Source organism: Cynocephalus volans, chromosome 9 (genome assembly GCF_027409185.1).
Source record: "Cynocephalus volans isolate mCynVol1 chromosome 9, mCynVol1.pri, whole genome shotgun sequence".
In the NCBI taxonomy this organism is placed as follows: Eukaryota; Metazoa; Chordata; class Mammalia; order Dermoptera; family Cynocephalidae; genus Cynocephalus; species Cynocephalus volans.
In genome coordinates this window covers 10,869,275-10,885,351 of record NC_084468.1, presented here as the reverse complement: position 1 = coordinate 10,885,351, position 16,077 = coordinate 10,869,275, and the positions used below count along the sequence as shown (strand labels likewise).

The following is a 16,077-nucleotide window of genomic DNA, read 5'->3' as shown; positions in this document are numbered from 1 at the left end:
TTGCTCTGTTAATGTGGTATATCATGTTTATTGATTTGCATATATTGAACCATCCTTGCATCCCTGGGATAAATTCCACTTCAACATGGTGTATGACCTTTTAATATGCTGTTGAATTTGGTTTACTAGTATTTTGTTGAGGATTTTTTCATGTATGTTCATCAGGGTTGTTGGCCTCTAATTTTCTTTTCTTATAGTGTCTTTCTTTGCCTGGCTCTGGTATCAGAGTAATGCTGGCCTTGTAAAATGAGTTGGAAGTATTCCCCCCTATTTGACTTTGAGAGGGATTGAAGCTAATTCTTCTTTAAATATTTAGTAGTATTCACCAGTAAAGCTGTCAGGTCTTGGGCTTTTCTTTGGGGAGGTTTTTGATTACAGATTCAATCTTCTTACTCATTACTGGTCTGTTCAGATTTTCTATTTCTTCATGATTCAGTCTTAGATAGTTGTATGTTTATAGAAATTTATCCATTTCTTCTAGGTCATCCAGTTTATTGTTGTATAACAACAGTTCATAGTAGTCTCTTGTGTTCCTTTGCATTTCTGTGACATCAGTTATAGTGTATCCTCTTTCATTTATAATTTTATTTATTTGATACACAATCAGAGAAATGGCAGTCTCTTCAATAAATAGTGTTATATGTGTTCATTGCTATTGTCTTTCCCATTCTTTCTCAGATCCTCTCTTCTAATTATGGGTAATGGGAGGAGGGCCTGCTAAATACATATATTTTTTCCAGTGTAAGGATTTTAAAATATTTAAAAAATTTTGTAGAGTTTTGAGATACATAAATAATGATTACAATTTTGTTTCTAATCAGTGTTTGGAATCCAAACCTTTATTTAACTTATAGTTTAGCAGTATGTTTTTCTGAAGAGTTGTTTAAATTCAATTTTTGAAAGTGATATAATGTTGATACCTAATCTGAATGGTGAAAGCTGTTGTACTGTTCCCATGAATTTTTATCTCAAGTTTATTTTGCTATGTAGACATGTGCCTAATAAAGAAAAAAGATGCTGCGTAAACTAGCATTTGAGTTTGAATGTGCTTCTGTTTTTCGTTGAGGTATAAATGTTATTTCTGGCTGTGTTCTTTATACTTAGCTCTTCTTACAACAAATGGAAAGTCCTTAATTGTACCTAAGGGAATAGTTAATCCACAGTGGACATATGGTGGACAAAAGCTGAGTCTAGTAAATGAAATAAAATTATAAATGGTAAACATTTGAATGCCTACAGAGTCTGGCAGCTATAAAAGATAGAGTATTTGAGGTTTAGCAAATTTTTTGTGCAGCATAATTCTTTTTATTGAGCATGTTTGTGTTATACATGTATGTATATATATTTGATTCAAAGATGTGCTCTCAAGTTATGTATTTGTCTTTTTTTTATCTTCATTAAGCTTTCTGATGTGACTTTGATGTCAATAATAGAGGCTGATGATATCACATTTTTGGAAAGTTACTGCTCTTTTGATTGGGGGCAGTTAATTAGCATTAACCCAGAACAGCTCTTGGGCTTTGTGGATTTGAGCGTTATATGTGGTTGCACTGCTCCAGCAAAAGGTTAAGTATTAATGGAAAATGGTCACAGCCCTTTTACTTAAAGAAAACATGTTACTTGTAAGTTTTCTTTTGATTTTACTTTTACAGTTACATTGAATGTCTTCATTCATTTAGCCATCCATAAAGCAAATATTGTTGCACATGCAATGGATAATAAGTCTTTTTAGGACTACTTGTGAGGTATGTCACAGATCATTAACTGCAAGTAACCACCTGACTTGAGGGAAGCCTGGAAGCATCATTATAGTGAAATAAGCTTTTATTTAGGTATCACTGCAGCACATTGATTTATAGAAATGTCACCAATTGCTACTGTAAAAATATATCTTATTATCATTCAGGGAATGGTAGAGATTAACTGCCGTAGACTGTAAAAGATATATGACAAACAATGGAAAAAATAAGAATAAGTATTATTGTGTTCTGTGTTTTATTTAATAATTACTTTAAAAGAATTATTATGTGATTAAATTAGGCTAAATAAGGTTATTCTTTAAGATACTTTCAACTCTGTATGTAATTCTGTGAGTGAATATTTATTAAAGGCATGTTCTGAGTTTTTTCTTATTTGAAATACTTTAAAATTAAGCAGCATAGAAGGACAATAGCAAACTTTATGTAACTCTTTAACACAGTCAATGCATCAAGCACTAAGTTCTCTCTGTGAGTACACGGCTGCTTCCTAGGCACATATGTCATGAGTCCTGCCTTCAGGAGAATTGAAGTCTTGTTGTGGAAACAAGATGAGCATAATGGTTTTTGTCCATTATGTTTATCTTACTTCCACAACAAGACTTTAGTCTACAAAAGAAAGGCAAGATTTAATTTAGTGCTGTTTTGTCATAGGGAGGAAAAATTGTCAGCTAAGGATTAAGAGGAATGTGGAACTTAAACTGGGACTTTGCAAAATTAGTAGGGTTTGGATACATAAATGAAAGGACTGAATTTCAGGCAAAATGCTACATTTTAGACAGAGAGAACTCTAGCTTGAGGAAGTAACCACTTGAGCTAAAGCTCACCTGCAAAATGTTACATTTTAAAATAAGGCCTAGTTAGAGAGAACTAGACAAAACCCTGAATCCTTCTTAAATATTCGATCCATTAAATAGAGTCTATTGCCAGGAATTTACTGTTTCTTCATAGCTTTAATATAGCTATTGCGTTAATTTTGATTTTATTTGGGCTATGTTATTTAAGCTATATTATTGTAAAAATTAGATAATAGCACTTGAGCACATGGTACAATTTCTTTTTATTTTTTCAGTAGTGTTTATATAGATAGCCTGCTAATTTTTTTGTGGCCAATTCTGTGTTGTTAATGATGTCCTCTTTTATAAAGCATTTGTTATGTGCTAGGCATCATGCTAAGTGATCTCCCTTTGCAAGACTCAAGAAACTGAGTCTCAGAGAGTAACTTATCTATTGTTAATTAGCTAGTAAGATGGACCTATGATTTTAACCCAGCTCTGTTTTTCTCTGAAGCATGTCTACTGCTTTCCATTTTGTTACAGGTAGGTCTTGAGCCAATTCAAGGACGTTCTCTCCATTTGGAATTCAGTGTTGGCTCTTTTGCAACTAAAACAATCATGTGTATACATATACCATAATACAGAAAGATAGTAGAAAGCTAACTTTTGCTTTAGGAATGTAGTATTTACTATTCCTAAAGTCCCACTGAACCCAGAGTAATTCAGCCTGTTTGAAAGGAGATCCAGAATCCTTTTACACATTTATATCTCCAAAGAACTAATTTTAGAATTTCCTGAAATGTGAGTTTCACTTCTGTATTTTGGTGTTTGTTTCCATGCTAGAGAATCTAAATAACTGAAGAATATTAGAGCCTCCATTATTTTGATAATGCTGCTATAACAAAGTATTGCAGTCTGGGTGGCTTAACCAGCAGAAATTTATTTCTTTACAGTTCTGGAGACTAGAACTTCAAGATCAAGGTGTCAGCAGGCTTGGTTTCATTCTGAGGCCTCTCTCCTTGGCTCATAGATAGCAGTCTTCTCACTTTTGTCTTCACATGATCTTTCCTTCATGCATGTCTGTGTTTTAATATCTTCTTTCAATAAGGATAGTAGTCATAGTGGATTAGGGCCCATTCATATGACCTCATTTTACCTTAATTATCTCTTTAAAATGCCCTGTCTCCAAATATATTCACATTCTAAGGTACTGTGTGTTAGAATGTCATGTATTGAAATATAACTCTGTACCCCATAAATATTATAATCAATATGTTTCAATAATTCTTGTAATTAAAAGTTAAAAATAAAATATCTAGAATAACTAAATCCATAAAGACAGAAAATGGGTAAGAAGGGGAGGGAAAGGTAAGTGTCTGCTAATAGCTATAGGTTTTCTTTTTGGGGTGATAAAAATGTTCTGTAATTAGATCATGGTGATGGTTGCACAACCTAATGAATATCTGTTTGCTTGAATCTCCTGTGAAGCCCCTCTAGTGCATTTTTCATCTAAAAAGTGCTTGTTGGTTAATTCTATGATTTTTGTCATTCCTAAATCTGTTTCTTTGATTTTTAGCCTTGTTATTGCTCCTATTTTTGTTTCTTCACATGTGTAAATACTCTTTCATTGGGTCTTGGATATTTTACATTCTTGAGTCCTGAATTTTCTTATATTCTTTTGTACTTTGGCGGAAACTTAAAGTATTTGTGGCTTGATATTTCCAGCTTATTTTTATTGTTTGTTAGAGAGCCTGTACTCTAGGCCTTGTTTAGCCCCATTCCAAGGTGTTACTCTTCTCCTTTCTCCACTGAATGCCCTGGGCATTCAGTGAGCACTTTCTTCTCTCCCAGTTGAGTATCTACCAGGTGTGTTTGCATTCTGGGAATTTTTCTGGTCGCAGCTTCCTGGTTCTTCTTTGCACAGCATCATGGAGTTTTGCTGTATGCAGGTACAGTGTAGTAGTCAAGGACAGACTAAAGGAAACTCTTATAAAGATTTCAGGACCTTTTTCTCTTTGTAGATCCCTCCTTTCTGGTACTCTACTCCACAAAAATCCCAGGTGCTTTTCCTAATTTGAAACTGCAATCTCAGTGTCCTCTACTGAGCAAGCTCATCATACTCTTTTTGGGTTTTGCCTCTCTTTAGTATGGTGTAGAAAGTACCTCCAGGTAGAAAGTCAGAGTGAATGTAAAGCTCACCTTGTTTGTTTCTCACCTCTCAGGGATCATGTGTTTGTCCTGCCTTACATTTAGTGTCTGAAAATAATTGCTTTATATATTTTATACAATTTTCTAGTTTACAACAAGAGGAAAATCTTGTCCTAGTTATTCTGTCAATGCTGGAAGTAGTAATATTTTAAGAAGATTTTTAATTCTTCAAACGTTTTATATCTTAAAAATATTTTACGTCTTCAAATTTGCATATAAAATAAAATATAGACTATAACTACCAACATTTTGGGTTAGCTGTTTTCATGAAGAGAATTTTAAAAATTAGAAGCATTTAGAAAAGCTAAATAATAGATCAGTTCATTTTAGAATATCAGGTCTCTGGAGAATTCTGATTAGTTAGATTATGAGGCTACTGTACATGCAAAATAAAAAAATAAAAACCCACACAAACCAAGACTTTTTTTTTAGGGACTGGCCTTGAAAACCCAAGCCTCTAATGTAACATGTTGCAGCCTTGAAGTCAAATTACACTAGCCACAGGGTGAAAATATTCTCATTAGTTATAATCTTCAGAGTGAAATCTACCTAGAATAAAACTAAAAGTAAAATTTTTAAAGGTAAACCAAATGATTTATTAACACTGTTGAGTGAGTATAATTTCATCAGTATAGTAAGGTAGTATGTTTATTTAGCAAACATCCTTGAAATATATCTCTGTACCCCATAAATACATACAATCAATACGTGTCAAATAAATAAGTAAGTAAATACATGAAAACATCTGTTGAGGGCCTGTTATGTCCAGAAATCATGCTAAATACTGGGAATTAAAAAATAATAAGAAATGGTTTCTACCCTTAAGGACCTAATAGTTTTCAAGTTATAGTCATAAAACTATGGTGAAATTTGGATTTATAGGATTAAAAATGGACAGTGGTCATTTTATGGACAGATGGGGAAGGTGGGATGTTAAACAGTAAAGATAAAGGATACCATGTAAACAAAGTCAAAGTTATAGACATGGATGAAACATTGTTTGGGGTCACATGAAAGCATCTAATCTTTTTTTACATGGTTCTTGTTGAATCAATGGCTCCCTTCATGGTCCCCTCCTCAGATTTTCTTTTCCAAGATTGTGTTTTCATCAGTGCATGAATCCTGTCAGACTGGGTGAGACTAGGTGTTAACCTGAGATGAAGAAGAGGATGAATTCTCCTCTACCCTACCCTCTCCGTTTAGGCTTTTGCACTAAATATTTATGAAAGTTTCACAAGGATTTTGTCAAAAGATGGGAATGTCAGAGATGATCTCCAGGTTGAAACTAAGGAATTAGGCAAATTTTCCCCCTCTTCATTTTAAAACATTATCTCAAGTTTAAATCTACAGATATCTCCATATAAACTTGATAGTAATATGACAGTCATAAAACTTAAACTTATCAGTGTGGCATTTTAAATACTCCTTGCCTTTAACCTAAGCTTTTATTTCTTTTTCTTTCATATTTCACTGCTATAATAGAAGCAGGTATGGAGTGGGAGTGAAAGGAGGGAGTAGTACCTCTAAGTGCTAATCCTGTGAGGGTAGTCACTTTGTATTGTTTAGAGTTGATATAGCTCCACGTGTGATTGCTACAGAACTCTGTATACATGTGTTAAATTAAAACAAAACAAAACAGCCAGGATCTGTAAAAGCCAAGAACTCTACAGGAGGTTAAAAGTTTCTCTTAATCTTCCTATAATGCCAAGACCATCAAGATCTTGAAATAATGTATATGGGCCAAATTTGGCTTTCTCTAAGAATTCTTTCTTTTCAATTGAATGTGCAAACACACAGGTATGCGTGCATGTGCATGCGTGTGCACACACACTCATGGATACAGCTTTAATGTAGGATCTTGAGTCCTTTTCATGATGTTAGAAATTGATTTGCTGATTGAATTTGCTAATAGGGGAGTTTCTGAAACAGAAATATCTGTATTAAATGACTGTGAATGATTTCAGGAAAACAGCATTTGTTGAGATAGTTTTATATGAGATTCAGTTCTTAATTTTAGCATTATCCAAAGGAGTGTCTTTAATTCCAGAATCAATGGACTTCCTGCTGATATTCTTGATAAAATTGATATTGTAACTTCAAAGAATGCTTTAACAAGTACAGTCGGCCTTCTGTATCTGTGAGTTCCACAACCATGGATTCCAATAATCATAGATCAAAACTATTTTAAAAAATTGTATCTATACTGAACATGTTCATACATTTTTTCCATGTCATTATTACTTCAACAATACAGTAGAACAACTATTTTACATAGCAGTTACATTGTATTAGGTATCATGAGTAATCTAGAAATGATTTAAAGTGTATGGGAGGATGTGCATAAGTTATATGCAAATACTACACCATTTTATATCAGGGACTTGAGCATCTGTGGATTTTGGTATCTGTGGAAGTTCCTGGCACCACTTCCCCATGGATACTGAGGGATGACTGTACTACATTTCATTGTACTTCAAGAACATATCAAAAAATGTGTCTTGTCTGGTTTAGGTACCAAGAATGTGATATTTTAGAAGCCAAGTGAAGGGAATGTTCAAATGAGGGAGGAATCGATTATGTTAAATGCTGCCGATAGATAAATAAAAAGAGGATCAATAATTTACTGTTGGATTTAGCAACACACTATTGCTTATCTTTGTAAGAACAGTTTTGGTGAAGTGAGAACAAAAGCCAGATTGGAAGCAGTAAGTATAGATGACTCTTCTTAGGAATTTGTAATAAAGAAGGCAGAGAAATGGAAGGGGGGAAATGGAGTCAAGAGTTTTAAAATTGTTTTTGCTTTCATTTTTGAGATCTGAGAAATATGGTTTATGCTGATAGAAATGAATTAGTAGAGAAAGTAAAATTGATGATGTAGGAGAGAGAGATTAGAATTGCCAGAACGATGTCATTAAGTAGTTGAGAAGGGGATAGGATCTTTTGTACGAAAAGAGGTTTCCTTTCTAGGAAGAGGCAAGGAAGGATTCTTCCCTAGAGCCTCTGAACATGGCTCTGTCACCACCTCAATTTTTGACTTCTAGCCTCTGAAACTATGAGAGGATAAATTTTTGTTGTTTTAAGCCACCTAGTTTGTGGTACTTTGTTATGATAGCCCTAAAAACTAATACAGTCTCCAACTGAGAATGAGAATGGGGACAGGCTTGATGTTTTTATTTTTCATGGATATTAAAAAATTTTTTTTTCTTTCATCTAGGACTTCACGTAATGGCAAGCTTCCTTGACACTTTCGTTGGCTGATGGAATGTTTTTAGGCCTATTTTTAAAAGATAGATCATTCTGTTAGAGATTCCTGGCTTTATATTAGAGTCTTCATTATAGTATTCTCACCTTTTGCAGCTCCAAGCATTTTTTCAGATAGGTTTTAGAAAAGCCGACTGCAGTACTTAGAACTGATAGAAACCCCCTTCCTCTCTCCAGTGGGCCTTTGTAGAATCCACTTATGATTATTGCTCTGATTTTTTTCAACATTCTATTGTAAAAAAATATTGAACATGGAAAAGTTGAAAGATTTTTACAGTACACTCATACAGAACACTCGTATACTCACTGTTTAGAGCAGGAGTTGGCAAGCTTTTTCTGAAAAGGGCCAAATAGTAAATATTTTAGTCTTTGAAGTCCACACAGTATCTGTTGCACCTTAGTGCAAAAGCAGTCATGGACAATACCTAAATGAATGAGTATGGCTGTTTTTCAACAAATATTTAGACACTGAAATTTGAATTTTGAATTTCACATTTCACATGTCATGAATTATTCTTTTAATTTATTTTCAACTTTTTTAAAATGTAAAAACTGTTCTTAGTTCATGGGCCATACCAAAAGGATGTAGCAGGCCAGATTTGGCCCACAGGCTACTGTTTGCTGACTGATCTAGAGTCTACAATTAAAATACTGCTATGTTTGCTTTGTCACATATCTATCCGTCTATCCATTCTTCTATAACTCTAGCAGTGAAATGAAAAACTCACCAAATCGTACACAAATTTTTTGTATGTAAATTTTACCTTAAAAAAATCAAACTCTAAGTAATGATATGTACAATGAAGTTAAGTGTACTGTCTGCAGCTTATTTTCAAATGCATCAAAGACTAGAATCATACATACCATATTATTTTATTTATATGAACTTCTAGTAGAGGCCAAAATCTATGAAGTAAATAAGAGTGGGGGTAGGAAGAATTACATGAAAACCTTTTGGAGTAATGATAATATTCTATATCTATCTTCATCTGTCCATTCTTTTATCAGTTTATTTTCTGGCTTTAAATTTTCTCTGTATTGCTATTTCCTTATGAGTAATTTTTCTTTTAAACTTGGCTGTGTTGTTAAACAAGTCATTTAATTTTTTTTTTTTTGCAACGTGTGTGATTGCGATGGGAGTCAGGACATGTTTTTAAAAATCAGTCTGATAGTTTTTTGTTGTTGTTTTGTGTTTTTTTGACGATGATTGTGCCTTTTTTGGTGAAGCAGGCTTCATGAGGAGGATGAAGCGGAAAGAGTGGGTGGCCCCTTTGCCCGGCGGGCCGTGCTTCACAGGCTTATAGGTGATGGAGCACTCGCCCAGGTAGTGGCTGATCAACTCGGGCTTCATCTCCACCTGGTTGAAGGTCTTGCTGTTGTAGACGCCCACCATGCTGCCCATATCTCAGGCAGGATGATCATGTCCCGCAGATGAGTCTTCACCATCTCTGGCTTCTCCATGGGCGGCTCCTCCTACTTGGCCTTACACAGGAGCTTCAGCAGCCAGTGCTGCTTCCACCGAAGGCCACGGTTCAGGCGGGTACTGTACAACTGCTTCAATTGCTGTAGTGCACGTTGCGCCCCGGTCAAGGTCCACACCCGGTAGGTGAACTTGCAGAAGGTCCGCTGCTGCTTCTGCTCCACTTCCGCCTTCTTGTCTGTTCCTTGCAGACATCTCACAGTTTCTGTTGATGGACAGTCATATCTGCAGTTAATGATGGTTCTCGTCCATGCCTATAGCTTCCCTCTTACTTGTTTTTCTTGTCTTATTGAATCGTCTAAGACTCTTGAACAGTTTTGAATAATTACTGATACGAAGCAGGCTTATCTTCATCCTGACTTTGTAAGAATATCTTTTAATATTTTACTATTAGGTAAAAATTTTGCTATTGGCTTCTAATTGATATTCTTCATCAAGTTAAAGAAGTTTGTTTTCATTCTGGCTTATTAATCTGAGATAACTGGCCACCTATTAACCTATATATTAAGAATGTAAGTTGAATTTTATTTAATAAAGATGTATATGATGTTTTCCTCCGATTGCATATTCATAGTGGATCACATACAAAGATCTCCTAGTTTTAAACCAGCCTTGTAATTCCTGAATTAAACTCTCTATGGTTACAGCATATTTTCTTTTCATATACTATTAGATTCAATTTAATATTTCATTTATAATCCTTGCTTTTAAATGAGGTTGACTTGAAGTTTATGATTTTTGTGCCACCTTTGTCTGGATTTAGTACCAAGATTATGTCAGCTTTATAAATGAATTGGGAATTTCCCTTATGCTTCGGTGTGCTGAATTGATTGAAATGACATAGGAACTATCTGTTTTTGGAAGGTGTGGTATATAACTTGTTTGTAAAATTGTTAGGATTTTGGGTCCTCTTTCAGAGTTAGGTCTTTTACTACATGTTCCATATCCTCTTTGATATTGAAATTTGGTGCTCCTTTTTTGTTCCCAGTCAGTTTTGGTTATTTATATTTTCATGGATGATTTCATGTAATTTTTGAATTGTAAATGAGTAGGTTAAGAAGCTGGATGAGAATCTGATCTTCAATTAAACAATATATCTGTGTTCCCTTGGTAACCTGATGAGGTAGTATGTGTCAGCAACATTACTGCAAAGCATTTTTATGTTAAAAATGACTCACTCCTGGGCCGAGCCCGTGGCGCACTTGGTAGAGTGCTGCGCTGGGAGCGCGGCGACGCTCCCGCCGCGGGTTCGGATCCTATATAGGACTGACCGGTGCACTCACTGGCTGAGTGCCGGTCACGGAAAAAAAAAAAAAAAAAAAAAAAAAATGACTCCTGACTAGTAAGTTGCAGTTGGACTGGGAAGTACCAAAAACGAACTATAAATACTGATAAAAATCATAGCTTTTAGACTTCTCTGATTGTGGAGGCTCATGTACTTAGCTTATCATCTGTAGGGAATGTTACAAAAAATATTGGCTCCTGTGAACAGGGGGCTTCTAAACTAACCCTGTACCAATGTGTGACTTATATACTTGTATCTGGGCTGTCATTTGGGGAGAAGATAGCTCCTGGATTGCTGTGTAATCTGCAAGCATTCCTGCTGAGAGAAATACTTGATGCTGCCTTGCTGGAAGGCTGTATCTTGTCTTCTACTTTTCTGAATAGTCTTTTACTGAGTAGGACAAATGTGGCCTGTGGTAATTTTGTGGGTCTGAACATTTAGTTGAACCTATTAGCATCCCCTGGTAAGTATAACACAACTTTATTTGAATAAAGTTGTGTTTGGCATTCTTTTTTAAAAAATCTCTTCCACATCTGGTATTATATCTTTCTTTCTATTCCTAATTTACAGAGAATGCTCGTGTTTTTTTTTTTTATTTATAACTATCTTTTGGTTTTATTCATGATGTATACTTTTGAAAACATTTATTTTCTTTCTTAAAACATTCTGCTTTTTTCTCTATCAGTTTATTAATTAGTTTTGGGGGGAACTATTAAAGTGTGACAGGGGCCCAATAAATAGTACTCTTTTTCTTAAAGAAGGACTCTTAGTATCTTTATTCCTTTAGTTGTTGCACGTACAGAAATGTTCTTGACTTTAATTTGAGTAACATACTGGCTGGACATCAAATAATTTTGTTACACTTTATTTTCTTGAGAGTTCTGTGAGTCTGTGAATATTGGTATGCTGTCTTTAGTATAAAGTGTTAAGAAGGTGTCTGAGGCAAGTTCGTTTTTTTTTTAAATTATTGATTTAAACTTTGTCTGGATTCCTCAAAGCCCCGAAGACTCTTTTTTGAGTTTCAAGATAAGAGCAGTTGCATCATTTTCTTTTTTTTGGGGGGGGGGGGCAGGGAAGAGTGGAGGAGGTGGCTAAAATATACCCCAGTAATTGATTCAATCCTTGAATTTTTTATTGTAATTTTATTTTTTAGTTCCATTATTTTTTCTGCGACATTATGTGTATATTGGATCTTCTTTGCTTGTCTTCCATATCATTTTCTCTCTATTCCCTTTACACTCTTGTCGAGCTAGGGCTGGGTCTGGAGCTCACAGACCCAGACCCCTCAAGCCCATAGTCCATACTGGGTCACAAACCCTTCATGTGCAGGTGTATGAGCTAGGTAACTGGCAAAAAGGTCCTTGGAAGCATAGGTTCGAGAGCATGGCCACGGGCGGCAGAGGCAGTAAACACCAGCCAGTGGCGACACCGTGCACGTGCACTAACTCCACTCACACACAACTTACTTAGAAAGAATGCACTGCACCACCCCCAACCAGACCTAAGGCGAGGGGGCCTGATTAAATTATTCTATTTTCCCACAATTCTTTTTCATTTTTTTCCCCTTGTGGTTGCTTTTCTCAATTATGTCCTCTATGTCTCATATGTTTTCAGGAGTGTCTATTTTTGCTGCTTCCAATTTGGCTTGTATTTCTTCAACGTTTTTATTTTATTTTATTTTATTTTAGCTGTTTGCTCAGGTTTCATCACTTTGTTATCTTGCTATAACTTCTCTGCTTTCTTGTATCTCTGCTTTTTTGTTTTACAGAGGTGGCTGGTTGATAGTTTTAAAAATATGTGCTGATATTTGGTGACAACTTTTATTTGCTGCATAGCAACTTATTTCCTTTGAGTCTCTTTGTCTTTAGTGTTTTTCTTTATTCTATTTGCCTTTTTGTTGTGCCTTTGTATGAGGGTACTTCAGAAAGTTCATGGAAAAATAAAATTAAAAGATAATATGAATCTTTCCATGAACTTTTTGAAGACCCCTCATATAAAAACTGTGCTGGTTCCTTTATTATTATCATTATTATTATTTACTTTTGAGAAGTGAATTATTATTCAGTTTTAAGGGAGGTGAATTTTTCCTGCAACGATCATTCCTCCCTCCTTCCCTCTCTCTCTTAGAAAGTGTAAACTAAAAGAATGTATGTGTAAAACCAAGAAAGGATGACTATGGCTAAGAATTCAAAAACTGATAGAAGAGAGTTATCCAGAGTGCATGACACACAAAACAGTCCTTTGGAACATTTAGAACTCTGCAGGACTCTCTCAGTAACAGAAGGCTCTTAGGATAGAGAGGTAAAGACCATGTTCTAGGCTAAGAATAATTTTTCTTATGATAACAGGTTTGTTTGTGTGAGAATACATATTTTAATTTTTTCCCCACAGCCACAGATTGACATTGCATGGTTGCTTACAATGTGTAGTTCCCCACTTCCACTCCTACCCCCAGCTCTCTTGGATACATCAGCCCATTGCTTCCTGCAATTAGAACGAGTCTGTGTTAAGCCCTTCCTTTTCAGCTTTTTGATGCTTTGTTCATTGTGATCTAGGGAAACTCTTGCTGCCATCTGGATTGTTTGAATTCTAAGTGTTCCAAAGGACTGTTTTGTGTGTCATACACTCTGGATAACTCTCCGCTGTCAGGTTTTGAATTCTTAGCCGTAGGCATCCTTTCTTGGTTTTCCACACACACATTCTTTTAATTTACCTTTTCTGAATTTGCTCCCTTCTTCAACAAATTGTGGTGTGGGCGTTACAGATGTCCCTTAGGTATAGCAAAAGAGGTTTTTTTTGTTTTTTTTCTCTTTTCCTTTTTAAAAAAATTTGACCTTTAAATAGAAAACTAAACTATTTGAACTAACCCTGTCATCATAAAACAATGTCTTTTTGTCTCTCATAATCCATATAGTTTTATATTTTTAAAAACCTTTTTTTCATGTCTTTGCCTTTTAAGTGGCTTATTTAATTCATTTCATTAACTAGATCATAGTATATTTGATCTTATTTTTTCATATTATTTTGTCTAAAGAGTTTTCCTTTTTCTCCTCTTTCCCCTTCTTGTCTTTTGTAGATCAATGAATATTTTTTTTTAAAATTTTATTTTGTCGATATACATTGTGGTTGATTATTGTTGCCCCTTAATAAAACATCCCTCCCTCCTCCCGCTCCTCCCTCCCCCTCAACAATGTCCTTTCTGTTTGCTTGTCGTATCAACTTCAAGTAATTGTGGTTGTTATATCTTCTTCCCCCGGCACCCGGTTTGTGTGTGTGTGTGTGTGTGTGTGTGTGTGTGTGTGTGTGTGTGTGTGTGTGTGTGTGAATTTATATATTAATTTTTAGCTCCCACCAATAAGTGAGAACATGTAGTATTTCTCTTTCTGTGCCTGACTCGTTTCACTTAATATAATTCTCTCAGGGCCCATCCATGTTGTTGCAAATGGCAGTATTTCATTCGTTTTTATAGCTGAGTAGTATTCCATTGTGTAGATGTACCACATTTTCTGTATCCATTCATCCGATGATGGACATTTGGGCTGGTTCCAACTCTTGGCTATTGTAAAGAGTGCTGCAATGAACATTGGGGAACAGGTATACCTTCGACTTGATGATTTCCATTCCTCTGGGTATATTCCCAGCACTAGGATAGCTGGGTCATATGGTAGATCTATCTGCAATTGTTTGAGGAACCTCCATACCTTTTTCCATAGAGACTGCACCATTTTGCTGTCCCACCAACAATGTATGAGAGTTCCTTTTTCTCCGCAACCTCACCAGCATTTATTGTTCAGAGTCTTTTGGATTTTAGCCATCCTAACTGGGGTTAGATGGTATCTCAGTGTGGTTTTGATTTGCATTTCCCGGATGCTGAGTGATGTTGAGCATTTTTTCATATGTCTGTTGGTCATTTGTATATCTTCCTTAGAGAAATGCCTACTTAGCTCTTTTGCCCATTTTTTAATTGGGTTGCTTGTTTTCTTCTTGTACAGTTGTTTGAGTTCCTTATATATTCTGGATATTAATCGTTTGTCAGATGTATATTTTGCAAATATTTTCTCCCACTCTGTTGGTTGTCTTTTAACTCTGTTAATTGTTTCTTTTGCTGTGCAGAAGCTTTTTAGTTTGATATAATCCCATTTGTTTATTTTTCCTTTGGTTGCCCGTGCTTTTGGGGTCATATTCATGAAGTCTGTGCCCAGCCCTATTTCCTGAAGTGTTTCTCCTATGTTTTCTTTAAGAAGTTTTATTGTTTCAGGGTGTATATTTAAATCCTTAATCCATTTTGAGTTGATTTTAGTATACGGTGAGAGGTATGGATCTAGTTTCATTCTCCTGCAAATGGATATCCAGTTATCCCAGCACCATTTGCTGAAGAGGCAGTCCCTTCCCCAGTGAATAGGCTTGGTGCCTTTGTCAAAGATCAGATGGCAGTAAGTGTGTGGGTTGATTTCTGGATTCTCTATTCTATTCCATTGATCGGTGTGTCTGTTTTTATGCCAGTACCATACTGTTTGGGTTATTATAGCTTTGTAGTATAGCTTAAAGTCAGATAGTGTTATGCCTCCAGCTTTATTTTTTTTACTCAGCATTGCTTTGGCTATGTGTGGTCTTTTATTATTCCATATCAATGTCTGGATAGTTCTTTCCATTTCTGAGAAAAATGTCTTTGGAATTTTGATGGGGATTGCATTGAATTTGTATATCACTTTGGGTAGTATGGACATTTTCACTATGTTGATTCTTCCAGTCCAAGAGCATGGGATATCTTTCAATCTTCTTGTATCCTCTCTGATTTCTCTCAGCAGTGGTTTGTAGTTCTCATTATAGAGATTTTTCACATCCTTAGTTAACTCAATTCATAAGTATTTTATTTTTTTGGTGTGTATTGTAAATGGGCAGGCTTTCTTGATTTCTCGTTCTGCATGTTCACTAATGGAGAATAGAAATGCTACTGATTTTTGTGTGTTGATTTTGTATCCTGCTACTGTGCTGAAATCATTTATCAATTCCAAGAGTTTTTTTGTAGAGGTTTTAGGCTGTTCGATATATAGGATCATGTCATCTTTCCATGCCCTTTATTTCCTTCTCTTCTCTGATTGCTCTGGCTAGTACTTCCAACATTATGTTGTATAGGAGTGGTGAGAGTGGGCATCCTTGTCTAGCTCCTGTTCTTAAAGGAAAAGCTTTCAGCTTTTCCCCATTAGGATGATATTGGCAGTGGGTTTTTCATATATGGCTTTAATTATGTTGAGATACTTTCCCTCTGTACCTAACTTATAGAGGGTCTTTGTCATGAATGAGTGCTGA

At 35.4% G+C, this 16,077-nt stretch overlaps 1 protein-coding gene and 1 pseudogene across 4 annotated transcripts in view; one reads left to right on the top strand and one right to left on the bottom strand.

The window, feature by feature from the left end:
- The window catches only part of RAB28 (RAB28, member RAS oncogene family), a 187,534-nt gene that overhangs the window by 48,637 nt on the left and 122,820 nt on the right, over positions 1-16,077 (top strand). The window lies entirely within an intron of this gene.
- Positions 7,952-9,836, bottom strand: LOC134386304 (small ribosomal subunit protein uS19-like; annotated as a pseudogene).